The sequence below is a fragment of the Phaenicophaeus curvirostris genome, chromosome 3 (assembly GCF_032191515.1).
Source record: "Phaenicophaeus curvirostris isolate KB17595 chromosome 3, BPBGC_Pcur_1.0, whole genome shotgun sequence".
In the NCBI taxonomy this organism is placed as follows: domain Eukaryota; kingdom Metazoa; phylum Chordata; class Aves; order Cuculiformes; family Cuculidae; genus Phaenicophaeus; species Phaenicophaeus curvirostris.
Window position 1 is genome coordinate 83320854 of NC_091394.1, and position 15853 is coordinate 83336706.

The following is a 15853-nucleotide window of genomic DNA, read 5'->3' on the forward strand; positions in this document are numbered from 1 at the left end:
GTAATTTGTCACACTACCAAACAATAAGACTTCGGCATGAATGTGTTACCAATTTACAATTCAAATAAGCTTCCTTGAATTTTTGAAAGAATGGACTGTACACATCAATCAGTATGACACAAAAATGCCCTGTCAGGTTAATTTTAAATGCACATTTTATTTGCTGCTATTAACTAATCACTATCACTATTTATGATTTTTAGAAGAGGAATCCATTACTAAATAAAATGGAGCTCCTGATCCCTAATTCCAATAGGATTTGTTTCTCTAACTAAGTAGTATTTTCTAATTTACAATATTTTGACTTTATACTAGCTAATTAAATGGTATTTTTTCCCCCCCATCATGTAAAAAGCCAAGGTATTACCAGCAAAAGGAGAGCATTTGTTTAGGGATTTACACAGGGCCTATTAAAGGCAATAGTCTTTTTTTTTTCATTTACTTCAAAGGCCTATTGATCAACCAGCATTAGGAAAAAAGAAAAGGTTTCTTTTCGTAAAACACTGTTTATTTACAGTTCATGCAATTCCTCCTGGCTGTGAAATTCAGCAGATGGACTATCAAGGGGATGTATTTGGCCTACTGCAGACTAGACATTGTTTCTGTTGGAAGGTGCAGTGCTTTGATGATGCAGAAAATAAAGCCTATGCTTTCTATGTTCTATTAAAAGGAAAGCCATTAAGATGGTAGTTAAGTGGTCAAGGCCTAAAATTAGACTTGCCACAAATGCCAGTGACAGGAAATATTCTTAGTATTTAAAATATCGCTTCATAAAACAAGTCACAGTGAGTTTCTGAAAAAAGAAATCAGAAGGTTATAGAGCCAAAAAATCGTTTAAGTACCAGGCTTTAACCCCAAGTCTGTGGCTCTAGCCAGCTGCTTACAGTTAAGGATCTACCCCTCCATCAGCTCAGTGTTTATCTTTGTAAGACTCTGTTACTAGAAGGACTTCAGGTCCTGAATTGTGGTGAAATCAAGGCTAATAGGACCTAAAACTGCAAAAGACGGTCTGTAGGGTACTATCAAAATTCAAATTGAACTTGTATAACCGTGAAATATCTCCTGAAGCTCCAGGCATAATTTAGATGAAAATACTTCCTAAAGTTCTCCTTTGCTTGCCACAGAAAGCTCTAACTGCCCTGTCTCTTATGCACTCCAGTGTCTATCGCTCCCCAGTTATCCCCAGTTGGGTGTTAGGGCAATACTCCACCTAGATCACCAAAACCACCTTCTTCAAAATAGTCAAAGGATTGCTGCTGCAAGTTCTCTGGGCAGAGGGAGAAAGCAAGAGGGAGATTAGGAGGAAGTTTATTTTCTGTCCAGATCATTTCAAGGATCCAATTCGCAACAAACCCTCAAAAACCACTGGGTTGCCACAGTGGAGGACGGGCAGGCAAGTGGAGTAAGTGATTGGGATAGGAATTTCTTTAGGTGGCTTCAGCACCACGGAAAACAATACAAGAGCAGGTGGACAGTTCCACCACAAGTTAAATAGTCAATACAACACATAATAAGGTTAACTCACAGCATCTGCTAGGAAACACAGAATCAGTTTATAGCTTTGTTTAAAGCTACCTCATGTACAGGGGTACCTGCTACCAGGGTTAACGACAAAATTCACACTACTTACCTAGGAACCTGCTGGAATTCATTCATCATGGATCAAGGTTTTGGGGGCTTTTTATAAAAAAATTAAATGGAAAACAATTTGAAAATTAACGTTATTGCTAAAAGGTGGAGAAAAGTGCCTTGTTTCTCTTTCAAGGACAGGAAGAAAATAAACAGCTATGTGGAAAAACATATGCATGGAATTTAGAGAAAGATGTTATCTTCAGTGTCTTTAGGGAAAGCTGCTTACAAAGGGACAAAACAAGGTGTATAGAAAACCAAGAGGATCAGCTGGCAGTATGATATACAACATGTAGTAACTGATCAGCCTATGTAAACCCGGAGCCATTTTACTCGAAAGCAAATTTCCCATGACTTTGATACTTCTTTTGAAAGAGGCTGCTTTTTTAAGCTGCATTTGATCATTGATTTATATTTATATACAGCTTACAGCAGGAAAAACTTGAGAAACATTTTACAGTAGGAAAAAATATAAGTCCATCATATGCAAACCTTGAATAGAAACAGAGGAGATTTACACACGGGAAATAAGTTTTATTGAATCAAAGCGTAGATTACGTACACAATGAATATCCTATATAGTTTCCAGGGTAGGATTAGTAACTAGGAACTCTGAAGCATTACTGCCAGTTCTGATGCTGATTATATTCTGTGTACTTTGGCAGGTCACATAACCTTTCTATCTCTGACTGCAAAATAAGGATATTACTTATCAGCCTCACAGGGATGTTGTGGGGATTAGTTAATGCTAGAAGAAGGCCATACAGTGCTTCACTAAGTAAAATCCATCAAAAACACATGCACAGTAAATGACACCAAGTAATTTGACCTGGAATTTAATTCAGTTATACTCTATGATAGTTGAAGTCTTTTGGATAAACAGAAGTGAACTCAAATTTCAACCAAAACCGTAACTAAACCTAAAATGAATTTCTAGTTGAGGTTCAAGAAGAAGCAGTTATTTTAAAGGGTTGTTCCAATATCTCTGTCTGTCTCTCCAATTTCTGGTTCTAAATTGTGGTCATAAGGAGCAACTCTGATACCCTGTAGGAAAGCTTGTTCTTGCAGCTATTTCTGGAACATCCTTCAGGTTCAAGTGAGGTTTGGGTAGCTGAGCTAAGCATCTCAACTTTGGGGTACTTCTGCAAAACAAGTCAAAGCCTGCAGCATTTGCCAGTCACTAATTGTAATGTCTTTGTGCTCTCCAGTACAGAAGTTTTGTATAGAGGTAAATCTTCACATTATTTGAAAATGCTACAGGCAGAGTGCAAGAAAATGAGAACTGCAACCCCCTGAGGTGACACTGAAGTGGCGACTGAAAGACGGTGGAGTTCTTAATCCTAAAATTAGGATTGTAATAACTTCAGTGCATACTACCTGGAAATGTACAGTTTTTCAAGTACACTAATGTAGCAGATGAAGAGCAGTGTTATTATTTCAGGGCTAGAGAATTCATTATTATGAAATGAAATAAGCAGGCCAGCTAATTTACTAGTCCGAACTCTGTTTTGTGCAATGCTTTTACTGAAAAGTTTCCTTGAAGCAGTGAGACAGTTAAGGGGAACTTGGCATTCAGACTCATAAATGACAGCAGCTTTGCTACCTGATCTGATAATTATTTTTTTTGTAGGCCTGAGCCAGAACTACTATTAGATTTGTGCTGTTTCTGCAACTAGGGACAGTTCTGATTTTTTAAGACATATCATTTAATGCTGCCACTGTGAGAAAAACACATTGGTTTTCTTTTTCTTATTTCAAGTAACTATTCCAACTTCTATCAGGTTTTAGCAATATCTTCTCTAAACCACAATTTTAATCTTTTCGGCTGTTTGTTACAAACCTAAGTCTCATAAACATACTATATCTAGAAGCATGGCCCAAGTCACCAACACAGTCTACAGATGGAGTTTTTAATCCTTTGCAGATAAGGACTTTGTTGACTTCAGTGGATCTATTGTCACCTGTCATCACTGTACTCAGTAGAACAGTAGTGAATTTTCCTTTTACATTGTTTTCCATTGTAACTGATAAATCATTATGAAAACTAAAAACGTTACCTTTTTTTCTGTTATATACTTAGTTCCTCCAGCAACATACCAAATTTTGCTTCTCATAAAAGTCATTAGGACCTCACAAGTTCATTCACAGAAGAGGACTAACTGCTATTCATAGTGCCCACTTGGCCAACTTGAGGAATGTGTTTCTATGTGCTGTGTTTCCCAAATGATGACCTATTGAAAAGGTAGCTGTGCCAGGTGAAAGGTGCACTTATCAACTGAAAGAATAATAAGAAAAAAAAATAAGAAAAAAACAACCAGACAAGCTTGTATATAAGCTTGTATATTTAATATATTCTATCACTCACTTCACTCTTCCATTCTTCTTTCTTTTTTTCCTCTTTTGGCAGATCACAATTTGGCCTTCTGGGATTTAGTCTGAATGTATCATAACTATTCAGTTCCTTCCTGCTAAGGCCTTTTAACATTTTACCTTCCTTTCTGACTCGACAAGTTTCTTCACCTATTTGCCTTATTCTTGATCTCCTATTTCCCCCTCCTTCCTCATTACACTTCTCTTCTTTTTCATTTTTATCAACCATATCTATTTACATGCTGTGTTTGAAATTTTCCCGAAGGCTGAAAGAACTGTTTGCTGTGTTGCTCTGATTATGAAGTACAACAGACAACAGTACTAATAAAGCTAAGATAGGGTAATTCAAATCTGCTGAAGAAAAACTAACAACAACAGAACACAATGGAATAATCATTCCCTTAAATCAATGATTTCCCTGCAGCAAAAAAAGGCTTTCTGGATTACATACAGAATAACCTTGGCACAGCTTCATATAAGTGCTGGGGCCTACTAAGGAAATGTTTGATATTAAGCCAACAATGGGCAATAAAATTGAAGTAAATCAGATACTAAATGGGCAGGACACGGTTTTCTTTTAGGCCTGCACAGCACCCAGCACATCCTCATCACCACTAGATTTATTTTTTTTAAACATAGCTAAAAAAGTGTTATCCAACCTAAAGTCAGATTCTTTTACTGTTAAGATCTAGTTTGCCTCATTCTGATCTAGAGTCACTGTTTAAAAACACAAAACAACAGGTCCTTCATTACCAGTGATATGATAGAAGATATTAATTATTACTCCAGCCTTATAATTCATTTTATGCAAACCCAAGATAACGTATCTATTGTTTATAATCTTGGATATTCAATGATGGTTTCAATTAGAGATTTTTGTTTATACACATATGGACTTCTGAGATTTATATCCTACAAACAACTGTAATTTTGTATACTGTATATTCATGGTAATCTGAAGTAGAGGGCCAGATTCATCTGTTGCAGGTGGGCATAAATCTAATTTGTTCTGATTCTGACATCCATACTACTGGGCTAGACAACAGTATGGGCTCCACTTCATAAAGGTAAAGCCCTGAAAACATCAGATCATTTAGGCTAGATTTCTGCATAAAGTGAAGATTATATTTCACATAATGATCTCTGTAGTGAGTCCAATACCTTGTATTTATCAGAATTCTTGCAGAAAAGCATTCTCTCTTGATCTCAAGTATCAAAAAGTGAACATCTGCCTTCCTATTCCAACAGTCCTTTTTTTAATGGGCACCAGTCATCACTACTGAAATGTATCCATTACTTCTCATTTGAATGCATTTAATTTTGACTTTCAGCGCTACTGGTTTTCTTCTTTATTTTCAGAACAAGCAGAGAAGAGTGGTTGCTATTAGTACTCAGTATTTTCTTTCCATGAAGATACTTTAATGCCATTAATCAATTCAACTTCCAGTTTCCTTGTTAAGATAACCAGATAATGCTTTAAATTTCTGATCCTCTCTGTAAGAGACATTTGCCTTACTGAATAATTCTGTGGCTCTTTCCTGCTTGCCCATTTATTTATTTATTTATTACAAACAATAGTAGTTCCCTCACTACTAAAACACGGTGAAATGGAGCAGGACCAGGTCTGAATTTGAATTTCAAGCCATCTGTGATCAAACATATGAAACCATATTGTACAGAAAGCTAATGGCATTTCAATTTATTTCCACTACAGTAATTTTGGCCTCTAAAAGGGCTGCAGAGAAAGGTGGATTAGTTTTACACTGTTAAGTAAGACAACTGGAAACAGCTTTCAGAGAAAGACTGAAACCACAGAGCACAAACGACAATGGATCTTTGTGTTGCAAAGGTGTTATTGAATGTTTTACTCCCCATAGACTTTTCATGGAGTTGAGCCCATGGATCAAGCAGAGAGCTGGTCCTACACATTATCAGAGAAAGCCAGAAAGATAAATGCCATTTTCCTTTTTTATTGGTCATGCTGAGCATGGCCTATTATCTTTAAATGGACTGAGCAGTTACTGTAGAGAAAAGAACAAGGATACTATCTCTACCCAGCCTTGTTAAAGTCTCCAGGGCAAAGACTGTGAGACTCTACTAATAAACAAAGCAACTGCAAAAGCTAATGCCACTCCTCTGTAGGCAAGACAGTAAAGGCAAATATCTTAAAAGTGCTAGTTCATAAATTATGATCATTCCCACCCCCCTCAAAAACCATTAACAAGGAAATTTTTCAGGCAAGTAAACTCAGCCCCAGGAACACATGTTCAAGATTTTTTTTTCAAACTTAACCTAAATTAAGGTCAATGACCTTAATCCCTTCCATTGTGGTTGCCTTGTGCACTAGGAATGCAACAGAATAGAACAGGCTAATGAATGAAAAACTCATTCAGCTGCAACTCACATTCATTCATCCCCTCTCATCCCATCCTGAGAAATCTACCTACTTTCCAATGAACCAATGTGTCCCATCTCTTATATTTCCCTATTTTAGGTCTTTGCTTCAATTCAGTGTCACTGGTCCAGTTCATCAGCTGATTTGAATCAGTTTAATTCAATTAACCTCAGTGGGGCTGCATCAGCCTGTCCCCTAGCTCATCACTGCTTGCGGTGTTCCTATGCTCCCTGTCACCCACAACTGTACTGGGAAGTAAGTTAGTAAGACACTTAACATCTTGCCATCTATCTTGAGGTACTGCTTAGCTGCTTTCTGCTCTTCCTCCATAATATCCCAACTCTTGCAATTCAGTCCTTTCTCTTAATTTATATTGTTTAAAACTCATTCTGATACCAATTACTGACTTCTTTTGCTTTGCAAGAGCAATACCACACACACAATCTTATCTACTCAAAACACATGTACCAAAGAATATTTTCTCATTCATCATTCTGACCACCTCAGGTGTGCTTCTCTAACATACCCCACCTACTCCTCTCCTCTAACATATAAAACTGCAAATATTTTTGAGAAGGAAAATCCTTACCCTTCTGAACACCTGAACTGAAACCCTTTGCATTGGCCACATATTTCCTTGTGTTATAAAGAGTCTTAAATTAGAATGAAACCTCTCCTGAGAAGGCAGGGTGCCTTATTATGTATTGTAGCATAGTAAGTTTCTAAACTTAATTGCATCTTCCAGATGACACTGCAAATCTGACTGCCCTTACACAGCAACAGTCAAAGCTGACAGCTTGTGTTTCATTGTGATTGTGGAGGTGAATCTGCCTACGCCAATGCAGAAAAGGGAACGCCTTTCCACCATACTCAGCCAACAGTGGGTCAGATGGGAAGACAGGAGACTTGGACTTACCTCCTTGCCAGTGAATGTGGAGTTACAATCTGCCTTTGGGCAGATGAACCAACATTCCCTTTCTGACTATCTGCCCTCCACTGGACCTTTACAAACTGAGGAAGACCAGAATTTTCCAAAGTTTGTAACCAGAAAATACTGATTCACAGTAATTAAAACTTCCCATGGAAATGCACCAGTCAGAAGACTACGTTCATTAGGATCGAGATGCAGCTTCTAAGTGAGAGGGCCAGAACAGCTCTGTACAGCAGGAGGTGTCCTCGCTGCAGCTAATGGAGGTTTAGATCCTTGTTCTTGTTGATTCCCTGACTCCCACAATCCAGGTGAATGTCCAAGCACTTTAGTTATCCCAGAGAGCTATTTTTTCACAATAAATAAGTTAAACTCAAAGTTTTTTTCATTAATTTTTTGGTTTCAGACAGCTATAGCTGAGCTGTGAAAGCCCTCTGAATAGATACTCTTATCATTTGTGTGAGAAAATAAGAGTCAGGAGAATCCCTTCATGCTTATTCTTCATCCAGTTTTAAGAAAAAAATAAGATATTTTCTATTGTATATGTTTGAGCTTTTGGCAGAATTTAGCAAAGTTGCTACTGGATGTTTGCATCTGCTAGCAGCCCTTCTTGGACACAGAATACCTGTTACATTCTCCTCCGCCACATTTCCCAGATTTCATAGGTATGCCCTCCACTTTACAGCAGCACACTGCTAGCCATGTACTGACCCATGGCAAATGTAATCACAAGAGGGGTTTTTTTTGACAATACTCATACCTAAGGATTCCTTACTTTGCAATAGCACATGCTTCAGTAAATCAATTTGAAAAATGCTACTTAAGGAATGTCTTTATTCTTACACGTACACTCCGGCTTATACACTTAGCAAAAAACACAGTTCTGCAAGTAAGCTACAACGAAGTTTCTGGGAACAAATAAAAATGTTCTTTTTTATTGTGTTGACAATGGGAGCAGCTCACTGCACTGAGCTGCCAAATGAGCAACCCAGAAGTACTGATTCATTTCCCAAGACAGCTTATTTTATTAGCAACAGAATAGTGAATCTGAAAGAAAATGTGGTCCAAAAGTCACAGGCCTCTCTCTAGTCTGGACATCTGAGTCCGATATGAGTAGAAGTTGTGATATTCAAATTCAGGAGTCTGATCCTTTTAAGCTACCTTTGAAAGCTGACTACTTGATTGTTCATCTCCATTTTTGAGATCACACCTTTTTTTGTCCTGATGCAAAATTCACTCTGTCAAATTACTGATAAGTGGCACTGAGCTACAAAGTGTTATATTGATAGAGATTATGCTGATTAATAAGATCATTTAAAAAAATCATTCAATGGCACTCCAATTTATAACTCAGAGAGATGACAGGGAACATACAAAAAGGAAGAAGATGGGTTTTGCTCCTTTCAGCAGACCCGTAGTTCACAAATGGCAATGCTTAAGACTCCTGCATGTTTTACTTCTTACTTAATGGACATTTTTTAATAGTATCTCTATCCTAGTTTTGAGAAATTTATGGTTTAATAGTTATCAAGACTTTGTTATTTATGATGGCAGCAGACCCTGAAAAACTTCAATGCAATTGTTTTTCAGCCCCTGACTCTATTTTCTGGGAGTTTTTCCAGTGTCATAGATTTGAATATCCAAATTAAATCACATTAGCTTTTCAAAAAAGCAAACAAAAAAAAGTTAAAATGAGCCATTATAGGGAAATGTTTCCCAGAGGCAAGAAAATATAGGCTTTTCCACATACACTCAAATCAAAGAGATCTCATAAGAGACCAACATTGCAGGAGCAAAGTCCTCCTAACTTCCACAGGTCTTCAGAACACATAAGAGAAGCAGCTTTTTGATAAAAATACCTGTCTTTTCCAATGCTTCATCCCCAAGGTCCATGATCTGTAACAGCTTTCAATAAGGAAGGGTGCTGTTACTGGTCTTTTTACTGAGACCGTGCTGTAAACCATTGCAAAGGAGATTTGGGAGTCGAGGTTAACAGTTCTAATGACTGAAGGTTGCCAGGTGGATATTGCCTGACTATAGGACTCTATTCTGCATCAACTGTCCTTAAAGAACTATCATACCATTAAGATTTTGGAGATGGCTACAAGTAAGAAGGACACTTCTAGAGCAAGGAAGTGTTGCCTTGGTCTAGTGGGAAAATACAGGGCATGAATAAAGGGTATCATGCACCATATGAGTTTCTAGCTGAAGAGCTGAATTTATCATGATAACATATGATAAACTGTATGATAAAAATCATTTACAGATAGCCTGAAATAAGAAAAACAAATTATTCATCAAGAAACTTGCCACATCCTCAGTTTTCCGTTATACATTGAGCTTTCATAACCAGTTTCACAAGGTTTGTCATAGTTAGAAGTGGGTTTATCTACATTTATTTCTAAGTTGTGTGGGTTTATTTTATTATTCTGAGTGTCAGTGAAAACTGAGTTTCTCATATTATTCACACTGTGGAAGAAGAAAGTCTGCAAGACTATCCCAGCTTAAACCCCCAAAACCTCCCAGTTCCATATAAATTTGAGGTTATTAATTCTAGGTAACAACATAACATCACTATGCAAACATAATTTCCCTGCTCTGATAAGCACTATCATTTCAAGATCATTTTCCTGTTTGGTTTTTCACAGAAATTAATGTATTACATCAGTTAGCATAGGTGATGGGAATTAAAACAAAACAAAACAAAACCAACACTTACTTTTAAAGAACAATTGTGCAAAATGCATGCTAATAAGGGCATTTATCATCAAAAGCTCTATAACTCCTAGAGGTTATCCAAGCAGACCCTTGAGAATTCAAAGAAACAGAAAGATTGTTAATATTATGATGCTTCCAGTCAAAAAATTACTGAAATGATTCCTCGGGGACTGAGGAGAAAGCCATTTGAATAGATACTGCTGTACCTCTTATACAATAAATGCTAAAAATACAATTCTGTAGGGACACTATAGTTATAGAGCAAACACCTTAAAAGGTAGATGCCAAATGCAGTTTCATAGCTTGATTCAAAGAGCACGTACTTCCATTTTTTAATTTATATACACTTCGTTAGAGCTGTACCACTAACCCATCAGATAAACAAGCTGGTCGGTTGGCTTCACCCCACCACGCAGTGTCAGTTTTTAGCAGGTGTGCCTGAAGGACACTTCCTTTCTGCTCTTAGAATCATTTTGTAGGCACTAATGAGCATCCCTCTTCAGCTTTAATTATTGGTCCCTGACAAGTCAACATAATAGGAATCAGCTTAACCAAGCATACTCCCTGGCGACATGTTCAATTACTCAGGTTGTACTTCTCTGCAAGAGGTCTGAGGGGTTGCTAATTTAACATTGTCAAAAAAATAAACAGAGGTATTGGTTACAGTTTGTCTTTTGACCCTTATGTCACCAAATCTAGCAAGATACCTCCTCCAAGAATGGACCAGAAGATTAAATACTTAACAATTACTGTTCTGGTTTTACTTTTAAAATAAAATTAATTAATACCTGCAAAGTGATTTAAATCAAGGAACAACTTATAACGAGAAAAAGAGATGCTGACACTTTGTTATCAAGTGTTTGTTGCTGTATCATTCTATTTATAACACCTCTTGGTTTTCGGTTTTATAAACTACAGTGAAGTGGTAGAGTTTATTCGTTGACATTTACTGTGAAAATAATGTACCAGGATTAGTTAATTTCTACTTTTGGCAAACACAGACAGCTATCTTCCATAACCAGTGATGTAAGAAATGTGAGTGTAAGAAATGTGACTAGGAAGCCTTTTATTTAACAAGCTTGTTAACAAGAACTCAAATGACATTTGGGAAAAAAAAAAAAGCTGAAGATAGAAACAGAGGAGAGAATGATGTCTGCAAAAGAATATTTTAAAAAAAATTTTCAGACTAAACTATTCATTTATTTCCCTATAAAACATCATTAGGTCAAGAAGTAGCTGTATGGCTGAGCATAACCATCTTCAAACCAGTGCCTTCCTGAGCATCATCAGTCTAGTTTTCAAATGATGGTGGATGCTACTTGTAACAAATACAAAGAAGCCAGCCTGTGTTAATGGCCAGAGATACTTTTTGGTTTTATTTCACTTGTAGAAATAAATGGAAACTATACTCCATTTTTAAAAGTAAAATTATAATCTAATCTGGCCTCATAGATTAACAAAGGACCTTGGCTAATAATATCAGCCTCAAGCACTGCATTTCTAGTGACCTAGAAATGTTTGTTTATCAGCAACTTGGCCAGCAAAGGGGAATTTTACTGCAAAAGTGACTATATTATGATTCTGAAAATCTCCTAAACTCCTACAGATATAAATATAATAAGTGTTTCCTATTAGCTTTGTATGAATACTTAACAGAAAAAAGTTAAAATTTTAGTATAGCTTTACAGAATATTTCCAAAGAATAAAATATTAAAAACCTCAAGTTAAAGTCTCAAGAAGAGATATATATGTAATTTTGGAAAACAATCCTACACACTTTGTAATTATTATTTTTTATTTCAAAAAATTAAGAAAGCAGAATGCTCCAAGCAAATAGGTAACCAGACTCAGGGAAACACTGGTAATAAAGGAAGGTGAATCCTCACATGAGATTCAGTGAAAACAGTCAGTATGACTCAGTATTACTTCCTTTCTCAAAACATTTCACAATAAAATAAAATCTGAATTTTGAAGTAGTCAAATACTGATGTAAAAGTATCATATTTCCTCACTATAACAATGACCACCTCTTTTGATGAACTGTGCTATTTACTGAACATAAATTAAAGCTTAATGCATATGATGATTAAACAGGCAGTCATAGTAAGTATCTATGTAAGTACTTTGGATCACAACTAAGAATTCAGTTAAAACCAGGGCAAAGGACTTGGAACATGGGAATATCATGTGCAAACCTTGTCTTAATCTTAGGCAGAAGCAAGACCACACCTTGTATCACTCACTATTTCACAACTATACATTCAAATTCTTCCAACTTTCTGATCATCATCCATGTTTGTTCCACTGTTCTTAAACAATAAAATCACGTTTGAGTATGGCTTCATTTTTATATTTAGGAACATCTTTCTCAATAGAATCAAAATTTCATTCACCTCATCATCAGTTTCACTATCTATCTTCTTTTTAAAAAAGAAAAAAAATAGACCGTGGCTCCTATAGCTACAAAAATGCAATTTGATTTTGCTTAGATTGAAACATCATGAGCAGAGTTATTAATTGTAATGGCTGTTTTTTGTAAAGACCCATAACTAGAAAAAGCCAGATGTCAGGCTCAGTTTCTGGAGCTCATCGCAAGTTCCTGGTAATAGAGTGGTTCTGGGCAAGAGATGAATATACACTATGATGAACATAGACTGGTACAGTATAAATACATACAATTGGTTCTCATTTCTAAAATTTCTTCACATATAAAACCACAAAAAACCCCGAAGATTATAGGGATCTAGAAATAAAAAACTTTACTGCTAGTAACAATTCTTATCAAGCCCAAAGTACTCTTGACAAAGAGTAGAGACAAAAACCTCTGCAGGATGCATGACATGCTCAACAAAGCTATAGCACAGTCATATCAGTGTCTAACAACACAGTGTGAGTATTCTGCAAACAAACACCATATGGAAGAACAGAAATCTGTATTTAACCTGAAGCTCTCTAATTACCTGGGTTTTAGATTAAAAGATCCTTCCAGCATCACAGAAATGATTCTTCTGTTGCCGAGCTTCAGAAATCTATCCCTGGGCTCCTCTTACTGCCAGTGGGAAGAGGCAACTGATAACCTAAATATTCTCCGCCATCTCCTAGAACCAGGCTCTCTCTCTTGATTATTCATGTGCTTTGGCACAAGGCAGTTGGAAATGAGGGTACACTCTCTAACATACAGGACACATGTTAGATGCTTCCATTAGGCAAGGAAATACTTTCCCATTAAGCAAAGAGGCATGTTACCAGCTAACTAACATTTCGAAAAATTAGGTAAAATTAATCCAGCCCTTAGTCTGACTTTTTTTAACCTTCAAATTAGGTACAGAAACATTTTTTTTCTTTTTCTTAAAGTGAAAAAAAAAGGTTCTTTTACCAACCTGGATTGCAGAATACACAGGAGCGCAGCAGAAAGCACACAGCATGTGGGTTGCTTAGGTACTGACATATTACAAAGGAGACTCTCAGTAAGTTTTCTTGATTATCATAAAGAAAACTTCTCCAAGTAACAGTCAAGAGTGGGAAGCCTAATCCACAATGACTTAGTCATACTTTCAAATTAAAAGAAGGATGCCACCCAGAAAACAGTAAAAGAATCACTCTCTGGTATGTTTTCAGTCTTGGACAAAAAACAACACATCTTTCCCATATTCAGGAGAGCCTGACATGTTCTTAATGATTAGCAATTTTTCTTAATTCTCCACAGTGGGAACAAGGATAACTAATTGTTAAAAAAAAAAAAAAAAAAAAAACTGGGCTAAGATCATTACATTTATAACAGTGTTGGAAAAACAATCCTTCATAATATTCACTCTCTTAATCAACTAAATTAGAGGCAAATATGTCATGGTGTCAGCCTGTCAAAAGCCTGTTGCTACTGAAGATGCTACACCAGGAAGGTTAATTCTCCCAACAAATTAGACCAACTGGATTCCCTTTTCTTTTGGTGACTTTTATATGGATGAAACAGGTTCTTTAAAGCTGCTGCACTGTGACCTTTTACTTTCAGCAGCTGTCTGCAAAAAGGCCTCAGACAAACAGTTCAGAACCAGGGCATGACATGGAAATAAGACTTCACAGCCTTGGGCTAATGTGGCTCAGCACAGGATAAACATTTTTTTGTCTATCTTTCAGGGTTTATCTCTTTTATGACTCATGTTGAGTAATTGTTTCCACATCCCTTTCTGTCATAAGGGACAGGGAACATGCTCGTTCAAGACAAGAGCTTTACATGGAATTTAGGAGGAACAGGACACAATCTAGAGTTCCTGCTGCTATGCCTTTGGTTGGATTGGCCTTGTTCTCCTCCCTTTCACCCTGTCCCTCGTGTTTTAGACAACAGTCTATGCTGGTAGTTAACTGTAGATGGAATAGTCTATGCAAGGGCTCTGAAATGTGCAGTATGGCTGCTGGCAGTGATAAATGAGTGTTATAATTGATACATCTCATTCCAGTGTATATAAGCAAAATCATACACTGATAAGATAACATAAAGAAAATGGCTGAATGTAATCTCATTCTTCATTCAGCAGATACCAATCTCATTTCACTTTCGTTATTTAACATGAAACATAACCTTAGCTTGAGAAAAGAAGAATTTAAAATCTTCCCTTCAGAAGTTCTACCAAGAACAAGACCTTTACACCTACATCATAAGAAAAAAAAGTACAGTTCAAAAAGCCAGGGTACCAATAGGATCTTACTTATATGGTTTATTGTTTTATTATGTATTTATATTATGTACCTTGATTAAATCTTATCTCTTGATTCTACTATCATAATATGCCAGTTAAAGAAACAAACAATCTCCACCCCCAAATGATGAGGAGGGAGAACACAAAGCCACAAGAAAAGCCTACCAGCAGCAAACCACTCACACTGGAACTACAAGTTCTTCTAGTTCATTAGCCAATACTAAGCTCAGTAGCAAAGGAAGATCTGATGATATGCAACAATGCTTTTTGCCAGCATGTGAAAGTCAATCACATAACATTTACCAGAGACAGATAAAAGGAAATGTGGCTCCCTGTAAAGCAGGGTGCTCCAGGTGCTGTCCAGGAGGTGCTCAGCTGATGCTACAGGCACCTGCAACCTTGCCACTGCTCCAGCTTAGCCTACAATGAAACCCAGAGTGTCATCTCCCACATACTGACTTCTCTGAAACTCTTCTGCTTCCCTACTCAAGCCACAGCATGGCTTTTGTGGCACGCCTACTCAAAAGTAGTTTAGTAGAAAAGGGGATGTTGACTATGCAGATGTTTAGGATCAGTAAAGTCCTTCAGAGAGGAAATCATGGAGGGCATTAACTATAAACATACCTAGTTTTCAGTTTACACAGATATACTCACTCTCTCTTTCTTTCTTTCTCTCTCTCAGTAAAAAAGCCATAACAAATCAGAAACCTGTGTCAACACTCCCAATTTTAGTGATTTCTGGAAGAAAAGCAAATGAACCAAGATAAACTGCCACAGGTTATCCCCTGTAGTTTTCCACTTCACCCATCAGATTAGATGTCCAAACTCAAGATCAGACATAGCACAATATAAACTCAATTAACTATTAATACTTAGTTTAATCCCCTCAAAAAGAGGGGAATAATCTGTGAAAGAAATAGGGGGAGGGGGTGTGAGAATAATTATTTTTACAAATCTTTAATAAAATAACATTCACTATATAGAGAGATGGGGAGATATACTGATCTTCCCGTGAAAAAAAAAATCAAAAAAAGAAAGCTTCCAAAGCAGCCTGACAGCTGTTCTGCAATGCATACTCAGCCACTGTGCCCAGATAGGTAATAAGCTGTTTGCATGCTA

The 15853-nt window shown here is 36.8% G+C and overlaps 1 protein-coding gene across 10 annotated transcripts in view; it reads right to left on the reverse strand.

The window, feature by feature from the left end:
- TRPS1 (transcriptional repressor GATA binding 1) overlaps nt 1–15853 on the reverse strand; it is a 218859-nt gene that overhangs the window by 106309 nt on the left and 96697 nt on the right. The window lies entirely within an intron of this gene.